Here is a 16,881-nt window from a genome sequence, read left to right as displayed (position 1 = left end):
AATTTAACAATAAAATATCCAGCTTAAATAGTAGAGTTGACCGGATAGAGGAAAGAATCAGTGACATCGAAGATAGGAAGCTGGAATTCACACAGATGGAAAAAGAAAGAGACTTGAGACTTAAAAGAAATGAAAGAACTCTACAAGAACTTTCTGACTCCATCAGAAAGAGCAATATAAGAATAATGGGCATACCAGAAGGAGAAGAAAGAGGGAAGGGAACAGAGAATATATTCAAACATATCGTCAATGAGAACTTCCCAAACTTGTGGAAAGAACTGGATCCTCGAATCCAAGAAGCAAATAGAACACCTAATTACCTCAATCCCAACAGGCTTTCACCAAGGCATATTGTATTGAAGCTGTCTAAAATCAATGACAAAGAAAGAATCCTCAAGGCAGCCAGGGAAAAGAAGACGGTAACCTACAAAGGAAAGCCCATTAGATTATCATCAGATTTTTCAGCAGAAACTCTACAAGCTAGGAGGGAATGGAACCAAATATTCAAACTATTGAAAGAGAGAAATCATGAGCCAAGAATAATATATCCAGCAAAGATCTCCTTTAGATATGAAGGAGGAATAAAGTCCTTTCCAGACATCCAGAAGCTGAGGGAATTTTCTAATACACGACCTGCACTACAAGAAATACTAAAGGAGGCTATTAGACCACCATCAACAGGGACAACTTGTGGCAACCGAAACATAAAAAAGGGGAGCGTAAAGGCCTGAACTGGAATACGGGAAGAGAGAAAGTAAGCGTACTGAAGAAACTGGAATACTCTAAATATCAAACTTTCTTTTACATTAATTTAAGGGTAACCACTCAAAAAACATCCAAATCTGAAATATATACTGTAATAAAAGAAGAAACAAAGGGAAACATCATAGAATACCACCACACAAAAATAATGGACAACAACAAAAAGGCAAAGAAACAATAGAGACACAGCCTTACCAGAAACTAAAGACAGAATGACAGGAAATCGTCACATATCAATAATCACCCTAAATGTAAATGGACTGAACTCACCAATAAAGAGACACAGAGAAGAAGATTGGATCAAAAACTAAACTCAACCATATGCTGTCTACAAGAGACACATCTCAGCTACAAGGACAAGGATAGACTCAAAGTCAAAGGGTGGAAATTGACACTCCAAGCAAATGGTACCCAGAGAAAATCAGGTGTAGCCATAATGATTTCCGATGAAACAGACTTCAGGGTGAAAAAGATAACAAGAGACAAAGATGGACATTTCATAATGGTAAAGCGGACTATACAACAAGAAGACATAACAGTCATCAATATTTATGCCCCCAATCAGGGAGCACCGAAATATACCAAGCAACTACTAACAGAACTAAAGGGAGAAATTGACCAAAACACAATTATACTAGGGGACTTAAACCCATCATTGACAGCTATGGATAGATCATCCAAACAGAAGATAAATAACGAAATCGCAGCCCTAAATGACACATTAGATGAAATGGACATAATTGACATATATAGAGCACTTCATCCTAAAACATCAGACTATACATTCTTTTTGAGTGTACGTGAACATTCTCAAGGATAGACCTTATATTGGGACACAAAATCAGCCTCAGCAAATTTAAAAAGATTGAAATCATACCAAGTATATTCTCTGATCACAAAGCTTTGAAATTGGATATCAACTGCAAAAAGAAAGTAGGAAAAAACACAAATTCATGGAGATTAAACAACATACTTTTAAAGAACGACTGGGTCAAAGATGAAATTAGAGGAGAGCTCAAAAGATTCATAGAAACAAATGACAATGAAAATACATCTTACCAAAATATTGGGATGCCGCAAAAGCAGTTTTAAGAGGGAAATTTATATCATTACAGGCCTATCTCTAGAAACAAGAAATATCCCAAATAAATAACCTCATGTTACATCTTAAAAAAATAGAAAAAGAAGAACAAGCGAAACCCAAGGTCAGCAGAAGAAAGGAAATATCAAAAATCAGAGCAGAACTAAATGAAATAAAGAACAAAAAGACAATAGAAAAAATTAATGTGACAAAGAGCTGGTTCTTTGAAAAGATTTACAAAATTGACAAACCCTTGGCTAGACTCACGAAGATAAAAAGAGAGAAGACATTAATTAACAAAATCAGAAATGAAAAAGGGGAAGTTATCTTGGACACCACAGAAATACAAAGTATTATCCAAGAATACTATGAAGGACTATATGCCACCAAATTTAAAAACTTAGAAGAAATGGACAAGTTCTTAGAAACATACAGCCTTCCAAGGCTGAATCATGAAGAACTGGAAAATCTTAACCGGCTGATCACCAGAAACGAAATTGAATCAGTCATCAAAAACCTTCCCAAAATCAAAAGTCCTGGACCAGATGGTTTCACCAGTGAATTCTACCAAACCTTCAAAGAGGATCTAATACCAATCCTGCTCAAATTCTTCCAAAAAATTGAAGAAGAGTCAGTACTCCCTAACTCATTTTATGAGGCCAACATTACCCTGATACCAAAACCTGGTAAGGACAACACAAAAAAAGAAAACTACAGACCTATATCTCTGATGAATACAGATGCTAAAATCCTAAACAAAATTCTAGCAAATCGAATACAACAATGCATTAAAAAGATTATTCATCACGACCAAGTGGGGTTCATCCCCGAGGCACAAGGATGGTTCAACATTCGCAAATCCATCAATGTGATACATCACATAAAACAAAATAAAGGACAAAAATCATATGATTCTATCAATTGATGCAGAAAAAGCATTTGATAAGATACAACATCCATTTATGATTAAAACACTTACTAAAATTGGTATAGAAGGAAAATACCTCAACATAATAAAGGCCATATACGACAAGCCCTCAGCTATCCCATCATTAATGGTGAAAAGCTGAAGGCCTTTGCTCTACGTTCAGGAACACGACAAGGTTGTCCCCTATCACCTTTGCTTTTCAACATAGTGTTGGAAGTCCTCACCAGAGCTATCAGGCAAGAGAAAGAAATAAAAGGCATCCAAATTGGGAATGAAGAAGTTAAATTGTCACTCTTTGCAGATGACATGATGCTATATATAGAAAACCCTAAAGACTCCACCAAAAAGCTATTAGAAACAATCAATGAATACAGTAAAGTTGCTGGCTACAAAATCAACATACAAAAGTCCATTGCTTTCCTATATACCAACAATAAAATCTCAGAGAAAGAAACACAAAAAACAATTCTTTTGCAATTTCAGTAAAAAGAAAAAAAAAATACCTAGGAATAAACTTAACCAAGGATGTGAAAGATTTATATGCTGAAAACTATAAGACATTTTTGAAAGAAATTGAAGAAGGCACAAAGAAAGGAAAGACATTTTGTGCTCATGGATTGGAAGAATCAACTTAGTTAAAGTGGTCATATTGCCCAAAGTAATATGCAGATTTAATGCAATCCCCATTAAAATCCCAATGGCATTTTTTTAAAAAAATAGAACAAAGAATCATCAGATTTCTTTGGAACCAGAAAAGACCCAGAATAGCCAAAGCAATATTTAAAAAAAAGAACAATACTGGAGGTATCACACTGCCTGACTTTATCTTGTATTACAGGGCTACAATAATCAAAACAGCATGGTATTGGCAGAAAAACAGACACATAGACCAATGGAGTAGAATTGAGAAACCAGATATAAAACCACATAAATATGGACAGATAATTTTCTACAAAGAAGCTAAAAACATACAATGGAGGAAAGACAGCCTCTTCAATAAATGGTGCTGGGAGAATTCGATAGCCATGTGCAAAAGAATGAAACTGGACTTTTATCTGTCACCATGTACCAAAATTAATTCAAAATGGATCAAAGATTTAAGCATAAGACCTGACACAATAAAATGCATAGAATAAAACATAGGTACTAAACTTATGAACTTTGGGTTCAAAGAGCATTTTATGAATTTGACTACAAAGGCAATGGAAGTAAAAGGTAAAATAAACAAATGGGACTATATGAAACTTAAAAGTTTCTGCACAGCAAAAGAAACCATCGACAAAATAAAGAGGCAACCCACTAAATGGGAGAAGATTTTTGCAAACAGTTCCTCTGATAAGGGGCTAATATTCAAAATATACAAGGAACTAATGAAACTCAAAAACAAAAAAACAAAAAACCCAATTGAAAAATGGACAGAGGACCTGAAGAGACATTTCTCCAAAGAGGACTTACAAATGGCAAATAGACATATGAAAAAATGCTCAACATTGCTAATCGTCAGAGAAATGCAAATGAAAACTACAATGAGATATCACCTCACCCCAGTCAGAATGGCTTTCATCAATAAGACAAATAATAACAAGTGTTGGAGAGGCTGTGGAGAAAAAGGAACCCTCATACACTGTCGGTGGGAGTGCAGACTGGTGCAGCCGTTATGGAAGGCAGTGTGGAGGTTTCTCAAGAAATTATGAATAGAATTACCATATGACCCAGCAATCGCTCTCCTGGGTATCTACCCCCAAAATATAAAAGCATTCCTCTATAGAGACACGTGTACTCCAATGTTCATTGCAGCTTTGTTTACGGTGGCCAAGACATGGAAACAACCAAAATGTCCTTCAATAGATGAATGGATAAAGAAGTTGTGGTATATATACACAATGGAATACTATTCCGAGTTAAGGAAAGATGATATAGGAGCATTTGTGACAACATGGATGGATCTTGAGAGTATAATGCTAAGCGAAATAAGTCAGACAGACAAAGCAGAGAACCATATGATTTCACTGATATGTGGTATATAAACCAAAAAGAACAAGACAAACAAATGAGAAACAAAAACTCATAGACACAGACCATAATGCAGTGGTTACCAGAGGTTAAGGGGGTGAGGGGTTGGTGATGAGGGTAAAAGGGACCAAATATATGGTGATGGAAGGAGAACTGACTCTGGGTGGTGAACACACAATGGGATTTATAGACGATGTAATACAGAATTGTACACCTGAAATCTATGTAAATTTACTAACAATTGTCACCCCAATAAATTAAAAAAAAAAGGATGAGTAACAGATTCTATCAAAAAACTAAACCCAACTATATGTTATCCCAAAGAGACGCATCTCACCTTCAATGAGAAGCACAGACTCAAAGTGAAAGGGTGGAAACTGACAGTCCAATCAAATGGTATCCAGAGAAAATCAGGTGTAGCTATACTGACATCATATGAAAAAGACTTCAGGATGAAAAAGGTAAGAAGGGATAAAGATGGACATTTCATAATGAAAAATGGGACTATACAACAAGAAGACATAACGGTCATCAATATTTAGGTCCTGAATCAAGGAGTACAGAAATATACCAAGAAACTTTTAACAAAACTAAAGGGAGAAATTGACCAAATCACAATTATAGTAGGGAAACTAAATACATCATTGAGAGCTATGGATAGATCATCCAACAAGAAAATGGATAACAAAATCGCAGCCATAAAGGACACATTAGGTGAAATGCAGATAATTGACATATTTAGAGCAGTTCATCCCAAAATATCAGACTATACATTTTTTTCCTAGTGTACATGGAACATTCTAAAGGATAGACTATATAATGGGACATAAAAGTAACCTCAGCAATTTAAGAAGATTGAAATCATTCCAAGCATATTCCCTGGTCACAAGGCTTTGAAATTGGATATCAACTGCAAAAAAAATGCAGGAAAAACCACAAACACATGGACATTAAACAACATACTTTGAAAGAACGACTGGGACAAAGAAGAAATTAGAGGAGAGATCAAAAGATACATAGAGGGTGACGTCATAGGAATGGCGGCAGCGGGGCACATTTTCTGAGTTCTCCTCCGGAGTTTATTACAAACGGGACATATAACCCATCAAAAAACTCTTCGCTCATCACGCAGAATAGCTAAGAGACTCCTAAGAGACTTGTGGAAGGATTACTTGAAGGTGCGCAAATTGGGCGAGCAGGGGAAGAAAGAAGGGAGCGGAGAGGAAATGCGCGGTCTCGTGGTGGAATCAAGCCGGCGGCGGCGGCTGCAGCGGCAGCTGCGGCGGCGGCTGCGGCGGCGGCTGCGGCTGCGGCAGCTGCGGTAAACCGCAGCTCTAAAGACACAGGGAGATATAGAACACGCAGAACAGCGGGGAGACACGTGGAGGAATTTACCTGAAGGTGTGCGTGGATTGCAAGCAGGGGAGGAGGCAGGACAGCGAAGTGGAAGCGCGCCCTCCCACCCCCACACCCGCGGAGCCGAGGCCAACGGAAACCGCCCCTGCGGCGCCCAGAACGACGGAGCGCAGACTCGTGGAAGGTTTGCTTTGGAGTGTGCTAGTTAGGCAAGCGGGGGAGGAGAGAGGGGCGCGAAGTGAAAACACTAAAACCCACACAGCGGAGCCCAGGTCTTACAGCAACAGCTGCGCTGCGCGGCTCCCAGGACGGAGCGGAGACTCGTGGAAGGTTTGCTTTGAGGTGCGCTAGTTGGGCGAGCGGGGAAGGAGCGAGGAGAGCAAGAGGAGAGTGCCCACAGGAGCAGCGGCAGGCAGCACCCGGGGCTCTAGAGTCCCACGGGAGCCCAGGGTGCAGCGGAGAGCTTAGGGTCCAGGAGGTGGGCTCTTTCTTTCCCTGCGTCCCACAGCTGATCGCTCAGCTTGTGGGCCCTAGGGCAGACAAAGAACTCAGACGCCACACCTGGGCCCCTCACCTCGCTTTTCGAATCCTCCCCCCGCCGTTCCAGAGACTTAAACTACCCCTAAACTGAGGAGTAGTGTCAGATTACAGAAGAGCGTCTGCGCTCAGGCGCTGGGAAGATTGGCAGCCAGCTCTGACCTTCGGAAGAGGCTGGGAGGAGGGGATTTTCGCTGGACGAGGAGAGAGCCACCACCTTTTCAGGCCTGCGGGAGGAGTGTGAGTGGCTGGCCTGGGAGGGAGGAGACCCCTCCATCCCCAGCCCCCACCCTTTCTAGCTGGCCTGGGGCGGGGCAAGGGTAACCGCGGAAGCAATCCCTGAGTTCAGCAGTAAGTGGCAGACGCAGCTCCCGGCTTTCAGCAGCTTAGAGATCTCCCGCCCGCCCCCTCCCACTCACCCATGGAAGGAGGGCCCTAAGACTCAGGAGTACTGGTCACAGGGCTCATGGAGCTACTCTCAGCGTGCATTTGAGCGGGAAAGGACAGAAACTGCATGGTCTCTCTGAAAACTGTCATCCAGAACCCTCAGCCCCTCGCATTTAAATCTACACTCCCAAACTCACTCTGGGCACCAGGTGACTAGCGCTGCCTGCGCACTAGGCAGGAAACTCTTTGGCACAGCGGAAGACAACCTGGAGATTACCTGGTGGGCTTAAGTCAAAACTGGTGCTGCTTTCTGTTTTGCTTTGCTTGGTGGTTTTTTTGTTTGTTTGTTTGTTTGTTTGTTTTTGTGTGTGTGTGTGTGTTTGTTTGTGTTTTTTTTTCTTTCTTTTTTTCTCGTTTTTTCTTTTCTTTTCTTTTTCTTTCAGCAGCTTAGAGATCTCCCACCCGCCCCCTCCCACACACCCATGGAAGGAGGGCCCTAAGACTCAGGAGTACTGGGCACAGGGCTGGTGGAGCTACTCTCAGCGGGCATTTGTGCAGGAAAGGACAGAAACTGCACGGTCTCTCTGAAAACTGTCATCCAGACCCCTCAGCCCCTTGCATTTAAATCTACACTCCCAAACTCACTCTGGGCACCAGGTGACTAGCGCTGCCTGTGCACTAGGCAGGGAACTCTCTGGCACAGCGGAGGACAACCTGGAGATTACTTGGTGGTCTTAAGCCAAGACTGGCGCTGCTTTCTGTTTTGTTTTGCTTGGTGGTTTTTTTTTTTTTTTTTTTGTGTGTGTGTGTGTGTGTTTGTTTGTTTGTTTGTTTTTTTTCTTTCTTTTTTTCTTTTTTTTTCTCGTTTCTGCTTTTCTTTTCTTTTTCTTTCTTTCTCTTTTTTTCTTTTCTTTCCTTTTTCTTTTTTCTTCTTCTTTCTTTTCTTCTTTTTTTTCTTTCTGCTTGTTGTGATTTGCTTTGTTCTGCCTTTATTTCTTTGATATCTTTGACTATGTTGAGTGGGGATTGTCGGTTGTATTTTACATGTGAATGTACTTTGTACTTGATTTGTTTGCTTTGTTGTTGTTGTTGTTGTTGTTGTACTTGGTAACTTGATTTGTGCTGAAACTGCCCTAACAGGGCCCAGCTTAAGAGGCACAAGATTCAACATATCCAGAAGCCAACTCTGGACCAAACCAAAGTACTACCGGGTTTGACCTACAAGTCACACACCCAGAGGGAATTCTCTGAAGGCACAAGAGCCCATAGAGGCCAAACCTCATTTAAGTGGCCAACCCTCACCCAGCAGAACACCCTGCGGTGGGCAGAGCCAAGTTTTACAACTAGACGGCCTAGGTGTTAAACCCACCTACTCACAAGCAAAAAGCAATTAAAGTTCTTCTTGAACAGAACGATATACTAAAAACACGAACCACCTGTGGAGCACATGCAGAGAAGAACAAAGTAGTCCAAGTCAAATATAAAGGACACATAAGATAACCCAGCAAGAACTAAGAGCTCTAGGGGATCTTCCTACTACTTCAAAGCAAGCACAGAGAGTCAGTCAGAATGGGGAGACAAAGAAACATGTCCCAAATAAAAGAACAGAAGAAACCTCCACAACTGGAAACAAATGAAGCAGAGGTAACCAACATGTCAGAGACAGAGTTCAGGACACTGGTGATAAGAATGTTTAAGGAGCTTAGAGAAGACATAAAGAAGGATATAGAAATCATAAAGAACAACCAGTTAGAACTAAAAAAGGATGTAGAAATCTTAACGAACAACCAGCTAGAACTAAAGAACACAATTACCGAAATTAAGAACTCACTTGAAGGAATGAAAAGCAGGTTAGATGAGGCAGAGGATCCAATCAGCAACTTAGAAGACAAGTTAGCAGAGATCACTCATACTGAACAACAGAAAGAAAAAAGAATAAAAAACAATGAAGATGGGTTAAAAGACCTCTGGGATAACATCAAGCGCAACAACATGCGCATCATAGGAATACCAGAAGGTGAAGAGAAGAAGCAAGGGATTGAGAACATATTTGAGGTAATAATGTCTGAAAACTTCCCTAACCTGATGAAGGAAACCAACATACAAGCCCAGGAAGTGCAGAGAGTTCCAACCAGGATAAACCCAAACAGGCCCACACCAAGACACATTATAGTTAAAATGTCAAAGCTTAAAGACAAAGAGAGAATCTTGAAAGCAGCAAGAGAAAGGCAGAATGTTACATACAAGGGAACTCCCATAAGACTATCAAATGACTTTTCTACAGAAACATTGAAGGCCAGGAGGGAGTGGCAGGAGATACTCAAAGTGATGGAACACAAAGGCCTATAACCTAGATTGCTTTATCCAGCAAGGCTATCATTTAAAGTTGACGGAGAGATAAAGAGCTTCCCAGAAAAGAACAAACTGAAAGAATTTATTACAACCAAGCCAGCATTACAAGAAATACTAAAAGGACTTCTGTAAATAGAGGAAAGATGGAAACAATTTACTACAAATTTAAAAATGTCAATAACTATGTACCTATCAATAATCACTTTTAATGTAAATGGATTAAACGCTCCAATCAAGAGACATAGGGTGGCTGAGTGGATAAGGAAGCAAGACCCTTGTATATGCTGTATACAAGAGACTCATTTCAGATCAAAAGACACACACAGGCTGAAAGTGAAGGGTTGGAGTAACATATTTCATGCAAATGGAAGCAAAAAAAACACCTGGAGTTGCAATACTTATATCTGACAAAAGAGACTTTAAAATGAAGAACATATTAAAAGACAAAGATGGGCACTATATAATAATAAAGGGATCAATCCAACAAGAGGACATAACCCTAGTAAACATCTATGCACCTAACATAAAAGCACCTAAATATATAAAACAGGTACTGATTGACATAAATACAGAGATCAACAGCAACACTATCATAGTAGGGGACTTCAACACACCTCTGACAACAAGGGACAGGTCCTCCAGACAGAAAATCAATATGGAAACAACAGCCTTAAATGATACTTTGGAGCAGTTGGATTTAATTGATATTTTCAGAGCATTTCACCCCAATGCTGCAGAATACACGTTCTTCTCAAGTGCCCATGGAACATTTTCTAAGATAGATCATATGTTAGGACACAAAACAAGCCTTGATAAATTTAAGAAAATTGAAATCATACCAATTGTCTTCTCTGACCACAGTGCTATGAAATTAGAAATGAACTACAGGGGAAAAAAACCAGGAAGATACACCAATTCATGGAGGCTGAATAATATGTTGCTAAATAATGAATGGGTCAAGCAGCAGATCAAAGAAGAAATCAAAAGATATCTTGAGACAAATGAGAATGAGAACACAACAACCCAAAATCTATGGGATGCTGCGAAAGAGGTCCTAAGAGGGAAGTTCATAGCACTGCAGGCCTACCTAAAGAAACAAGAAACATCACTAATTGACAGTTTATCTTCACACTTAAGGGATCTGGAAAAAGAACAGCAAAATAAACCCAAAGGGAGCACAAGGAAGGAGATAATAAGGATCAGAGCAGAAATAAATGAAATAGAAACCAGAAAAACAATACAAAAGATCAATGAATCCAAGAGTTGGTTCTTAGAGAAGATAAACAAAATTGCCAAACTTTAGCCAGACTCATTAAAAAAAGGAGAGAGAGGACCCAAATTAATAAAATCAGAAATGAAAGAGGAGAAGTGACAACAGACACCACAGAAATACAAAAAATTTTAAGAAATTACTATGAGCAACTATATGCCAACAAATTTGACAACCTTGAAGAAATGGACAATTTTCTAGAGACGCACAACCTTCCAAGGCTAACTCAAGAAGAAACAGAAAGCCTGAACAGTCTGATTACCACCAGGGAAATTGAATCAGTAATCAATAATCTCCCAACAAACAAAAGCCCTGGACCAGATGGCTTTACAGGTGAATTTTTCAAAACGTTCAAAAAAGAACTATGACCTATTCTCCTCAAGTAATTCCAAAAAATTCAGAAGGAAGGAAGACTCTCAAACTATTTTTACGAAGCCACTATCACCCTGATCCCAAAAGCAGACAAAGACACCACAAAAAAAGAAAACTACAGGCCGATATCTCTAATGAACATAGATGCAAAAATTCTCAACAAAATATTAGCAAACAGAATTCAGCAATACATGAAACAGATCATACACCATGATCAAGTGGGATTCATCCCTGGTATGCAGGGGTGGTTCAACATCCGCAAATCAATTAATGTGATACACCACATTAACAAAATGAAAAATAAAAATCACATCATCATATCAATAGATGCAGAAAAAGCATTTGATAAAATACAGCAACCTTTTATGATAAAAACCCTTAAGAAAGTGGGAATAGAGGGATCATATCTTAACATAATAAAGGCCATATATGACAAACCCACAGCTAACATCATACTCAATGGGGAAAAGCTAAAACCATTCCCCCTAAGATCAGGAACAAGACAAGGTTGCCCACTTTCTCCACTTCTATTCAACATAGTGCTGGAAGTTCTAGCCACAGCAATCAGACAAGAGAAAGAAATAAAAGGCATCAAAATTGGTAAGGAGGAAGTAAAATTATCATTATATGCAGATGATATGATACTATATATAGAGAACCCTAAAGATTCCACCAAGAAACTATTAGAACTGATAGATGAATTTAGTAAAGTAGCAGGATATAAAATTAATATTCGGAAATCAGTTGCATTTGTATATACCAATGATAAAATAGCAGAAGGAGAAATTAAAAAAACAATTCCATTTACAATTGCTCCAAAGACTATAAAATATCTGGGAATAAATCTAACCAAAGATGTAAAAGATCTGTACTCAGAAAATTATACAACGCTGAAGAAAGAAATGAAAGAAGACATAAATAGATGGAAACACATTCCATGTTCATGGATAGGAAGAATTAATATAGTTAAAATGTCCATACTGCCTAAGGCAATATACATATTCAACGCAATTCCTATCAAACTACCAACGACGTTTTTCACAGAAATAGAACATATAATCCTGAAATTTATATGGGACCATAAAAGACCCCGGATAGCCTCAGCAATCTTGAGAAATAAGAACAAAGTGGGAGGTATAACGATACCTGATTTTAAACTATACTACAAGGCTACAGTAATCAAAACAGCATGGTACTGGCATAAAAATAGACAAATAGATCAATGGAACAGAATAGAGAGTCCAGACGTAAATCCATGCCTATATGCCCATCTAATCTACGACAATGGAAGCAAGAATGTACGATGGGGTAAAGACAGTCTGTTCAATAAGTGGTGTTGGGAAATCTGGACAGACACATGCAAGAAAATGAAGCTGGACCACCTCCTTACACCATATACAAAAACAAATTCAAAATGGCTTAAAGACTTAAATGTAAGATCTGAAACCATAAAATATCTAGAAGAAAATATAGGAAGAAACTTCATGGACATTACCCGGAGTAAGATTTTCAGTGATATATCCACTCGCGCGAGGGAAGTAAGAGAAAAAATAAACGTGGGATTACATCAAACTAAAAAGTTTTTTTACAGCAAAGGAAACAATCAATAAAACAAAAAGGGATCCTACTGTATGGGAAAAGATATTTGCCAATGATATATCTGATAAGGGATTAATATCACAAATCTATAAAAACTTACTCAACTCAACTCCAAAAAAACAAACAACCCAATTAAAAAATGGGCAGAGGACTTGAGGAGACATTTTTCTAAAAAGGACATACAGAAGGCAAGAAGACATATGAAGAAATGCTCAACCTCACTAACCATCAGAGAAATGCAAATAAAAACCACAATGAGATACCACCTCACTCCAGTCAAAATGGCTATCATCAATAAATCAACAAACAACAAATGCTGGCGTGGATGTGGAGAAAAGGGAACGCTAGTGCACTGTTGGTGGGATTGCAGATTGGTGCACCCTCTATGGAAAACGGTATGGAGGTATCTCAGAAATCTGAAAATGGAACTACCCTATGGTCCAGTAATTCCACTCCTAGGCATCTATCCAGAGAAATCCAAAACTCCAATTCAAAAATCTGTATGCACTCCTATGTTTATTGCAGCACTTTACACAATAGCCAAGATATGGAAACAACCGAAATGCCCATCGGTAGATGACTGGATTAAGAAGCTGTGGTACATTTATACAATGGAGTATTACGCAGCCATAAAGAAGAAAGAAATCTTATCATTTGCAGCAACATGGATGGATCTAGAGAACATTATGTTAAGTGAAATAAGTCGGAAAGAGAAAGACAAGTATCATATGATCTCACTTATATATGGAATCTAAAGAAAAGACTATGTGAATGAACTAATCAGAAACAGTTTTGGGGACACAAAGAAAAAACCGAGAGTTGTTAGATGGGTGTGGGGGGGGGTTGGGTATAAGGGGAAAGGTGAAGGGATTTGGAAGGAGCTGGTAACCACAAGCTGGCCTCAGGTTTTTTTGAAAATTAATTTGGGGAAGGTATTCAATAATGTTGTAAAGATTTTGTTGGGTATCCGATGGACATGCGTCCTATTTGGGAGACCACCTCAGGGATACTGTGGACACCTGATCATGGCATTGTACACCAGGAGCTAAACATTAATGAATGCCAACTATAATTTTATATATATAATGTGATGGTTCAGTGTGAGGTCGGAGGGATAGTGGATGGGGGGAGGGGGGTTCACAGTGTGAGGGATATAAATGATGAACGTCTAAGTATTACCTTGTCTTCTACACCTGAAACTAATAAATAAAAAAAAAATACATAGAAATAAATGACAATAAAAATACATCCTACCAACATTTTTGGGATGCAGCAAAAGCAGTTATAAAGGGAAATTTGTATCATTACAGGCCTATCTCAGGAAACAAGAAAAATCCCAAATAAATAACCTCATGTTACATCTTAGAGAACTAGAAAAAGAAGAACAAAGGAAACCTAAGGTCAGCAGGAGAAATAATATAATAAAAATCAGAGCAGAACTAAACGAAATAGAGCACAAAAGACAATACAAAAATTTATGTGACAGAGAGCTGGTTCTTAGCAAAGATTAACAAATTGACAAACCCTTGGCAAGCCTCACTTAGATAAAAAGAGAGAAGAAACTAATAAAGAAAATCGGAAATGAAAAAGGGGAAGTTATCACGGATGCCACAGAAATACAGAGGATCATGCAAGAATACTATGAAGGACTATATGCCACCAAATTCAATAACCTAGAAGAAACGGACAAGTTCTTAGAAACATAGCCTTCCAAGGCTGAATACTGAAGACCTGGAAAATCTAAACAGACTGATCACCAGTAAGGAAGTTGAATCAGTTATCTAAAACCCTCCCGATGCAAAAGTCTGAGACTGGATGGCTTCACTAGTGAATTCTACCAAACCTTCCAAAAGGTTCTGATACAAATCCTGCTCAAACTCTCCCAAAAAATTGAAGAAGAGAGTGTACTCTCTAACTCATTCTATGAGGCCAACGTACCCCTGATACCAAAACCTGGTAAGGAAAACACACACACAAAAAAACTACAGACCTATATCTCTGATGAATTCTGATGCAAAAATCCTAAACAAAATTCTAGCAAATCGAGTACAACAATGCATTAAAAAGAATATTCAACACGACCAAGTAAAATTCATCCCCGGAGCACAAGGATTGTTCAACATCTGCAAATCCATCAATGTGATACATCACATAAACAAAATAAAAGACAAAAATCATATGATTATATCAATTGAAGCAGAAAAAGCATTTGAAAAGATACAACATCCATTTGTGACTAAAACACCAAAGAAAATAAGTATAGAAGGAAAATACCTTAACATAATAAAGGCCATATATGACAAGCCCACAGCTAACGTCATAATTAATGATGAAAAACTGAAGCCCTTTGCTCTACGTTCCGGAACACGACAGGGTTGTCCCCTATCATCTCTGCTTTTCAACATAGTGTTGGAAGTCCTTGCCAGAGCCATCAGGCAAGAGAAAGAAATAAAAGGCATCCAAATTGGAAATGAAGAAGTTAAATTATCACTCTTTGCAGAAGACATGATGCTATATATGGAAAACCCTAAAGACTCCACCAAAAAGCTATTAGAAACAATCAATGACTACAGTAAACGGATGGATTTTGCTGGCTACAAAATCAATTTACAAATGTCTATTGCATTACTATATACTAACAATAAAATACCAGAAAAAGAAATACAAAAAACAATCCCCTTTGCAATTGCAGCAAATAGAATAAAATACCTAGGATTAAACTTAACCAAGGATGTGAAGGTTTTATATGCTGAAAAGTATAAGACATTTTTGAAAGAAATTGAAGAAGACACAAAGAAATGGAAAGACGTTCCGTGCTCATGGATTGGAAGAATCAACATAGTTAAAATGGCCATATTACCCAAAGTAATATACAGATTTAATACAATCCCTATCAAAATCCCAATGACTTTTTTTAAAGAAATAGAACAAAGAATCATCAGATTTGTTTGGAACCACAAAACACCCCGAATAGCCAAAGGAATCTTAAGAAAAAAGAACAATGCTGGAGGTATCACACTGCCTGACTTTAGCTTGTACTACAGGGCTACAATAATTAAAACAGCATGGTATTGGCAGAAAAACAGACACATAGACCAATGGAATAAAATTGAGAACCCAGAAAGTAAAACACATAAATATGGACAGATAATTTTTGACAAAGAAGATAAAAACATACAATGGAGGGAAGACAGCCTCTTCAATAAATGGTGCTGGCAGAATTGGATAGCCATGTGCAAAAGAATGAAACTGGAGTGCTATCTGTCACCATGTACCAAAATTAACTCAAAATGGATCAAAGACTTAAGCTTAAGACCTGAAACAATAAACTGCATAAGAAAATATAGGTACTAAACTTATGGACCTTGGGTTCAAATAGCATTTTATGAATTTGACTCTAAAGGCAATGGAAGTAAAAGGTAAAATATACGAATGGAACTATATGAAACTTAAAAGCTTCTGCACAGCAAAAGAAATCATTGACAAAATAAAGAGGCAACCAACTGAATGGGAGAAGATTTTTGCAAACAGTTTCTCCGATAAGGGTCTAATATCCAAAATATACAAGGAACTCTTGAAGCTCAACAACAACAAAAAAAACAAACAACCCAATTGAAAAATGGGCAGAGTACCTGAAGAGAAATTTCTCCAAAGAGGACATACAAATGGCAAACAGACAGATGAAAAAATGCTCAACATCACTAATCATCAGAGAAATGCAAATAAAAACCACAATGAGATATCACCTCACCCCAGTCAGAATGGCTTTCATCAACAAGACAAATAGTAACAAGTGTTGGAGAGGCTGTGGAGAAAAAGGAACCCTCATACACTGTTAGTGGGAATGCAGACTGGTGCAGCCATTATGGAAGGCAGTTTGGAGGATCCTCAAAAATTTACGAATAGAATTACCATATGTCCAGCAATCCCTCTCCTGGGTATCTACCCAAAAAATTTGAAAACATTTATCTATAAATACACGTGTGCTCCAATGTTCATTGCAGCTTTGTTTACGGTGGCCAAGACATGGAAACAACCAAAATGTCCTTCGATAGATGAATGGATAAAGAAGTTGTGGTATATATATATATATATATATATATATATATATATATATATACACACAATGGAATACTATTTGGCATTAAGGAAGGATGATATAGGAACATTTGTGACAACATGGATGGATCTTGAGAGAATGATGCTAAGTGAAGTAAGTCAGAC

This window comes from Rhinolophus hipposideros (assembly GCF_964194185.1).
Source record: "Rhinolophus hipposideros genome assembly, chromosome: 13".
NCBI lineage: Eukaryota > Metazoa > Chordata > Mammalia > Chiroptera > Rhinolophidae > Rhinolophus > Rhinolophus hipposideros.
This window is presented reverse-complemented; position numbering follows the sequence as displayed.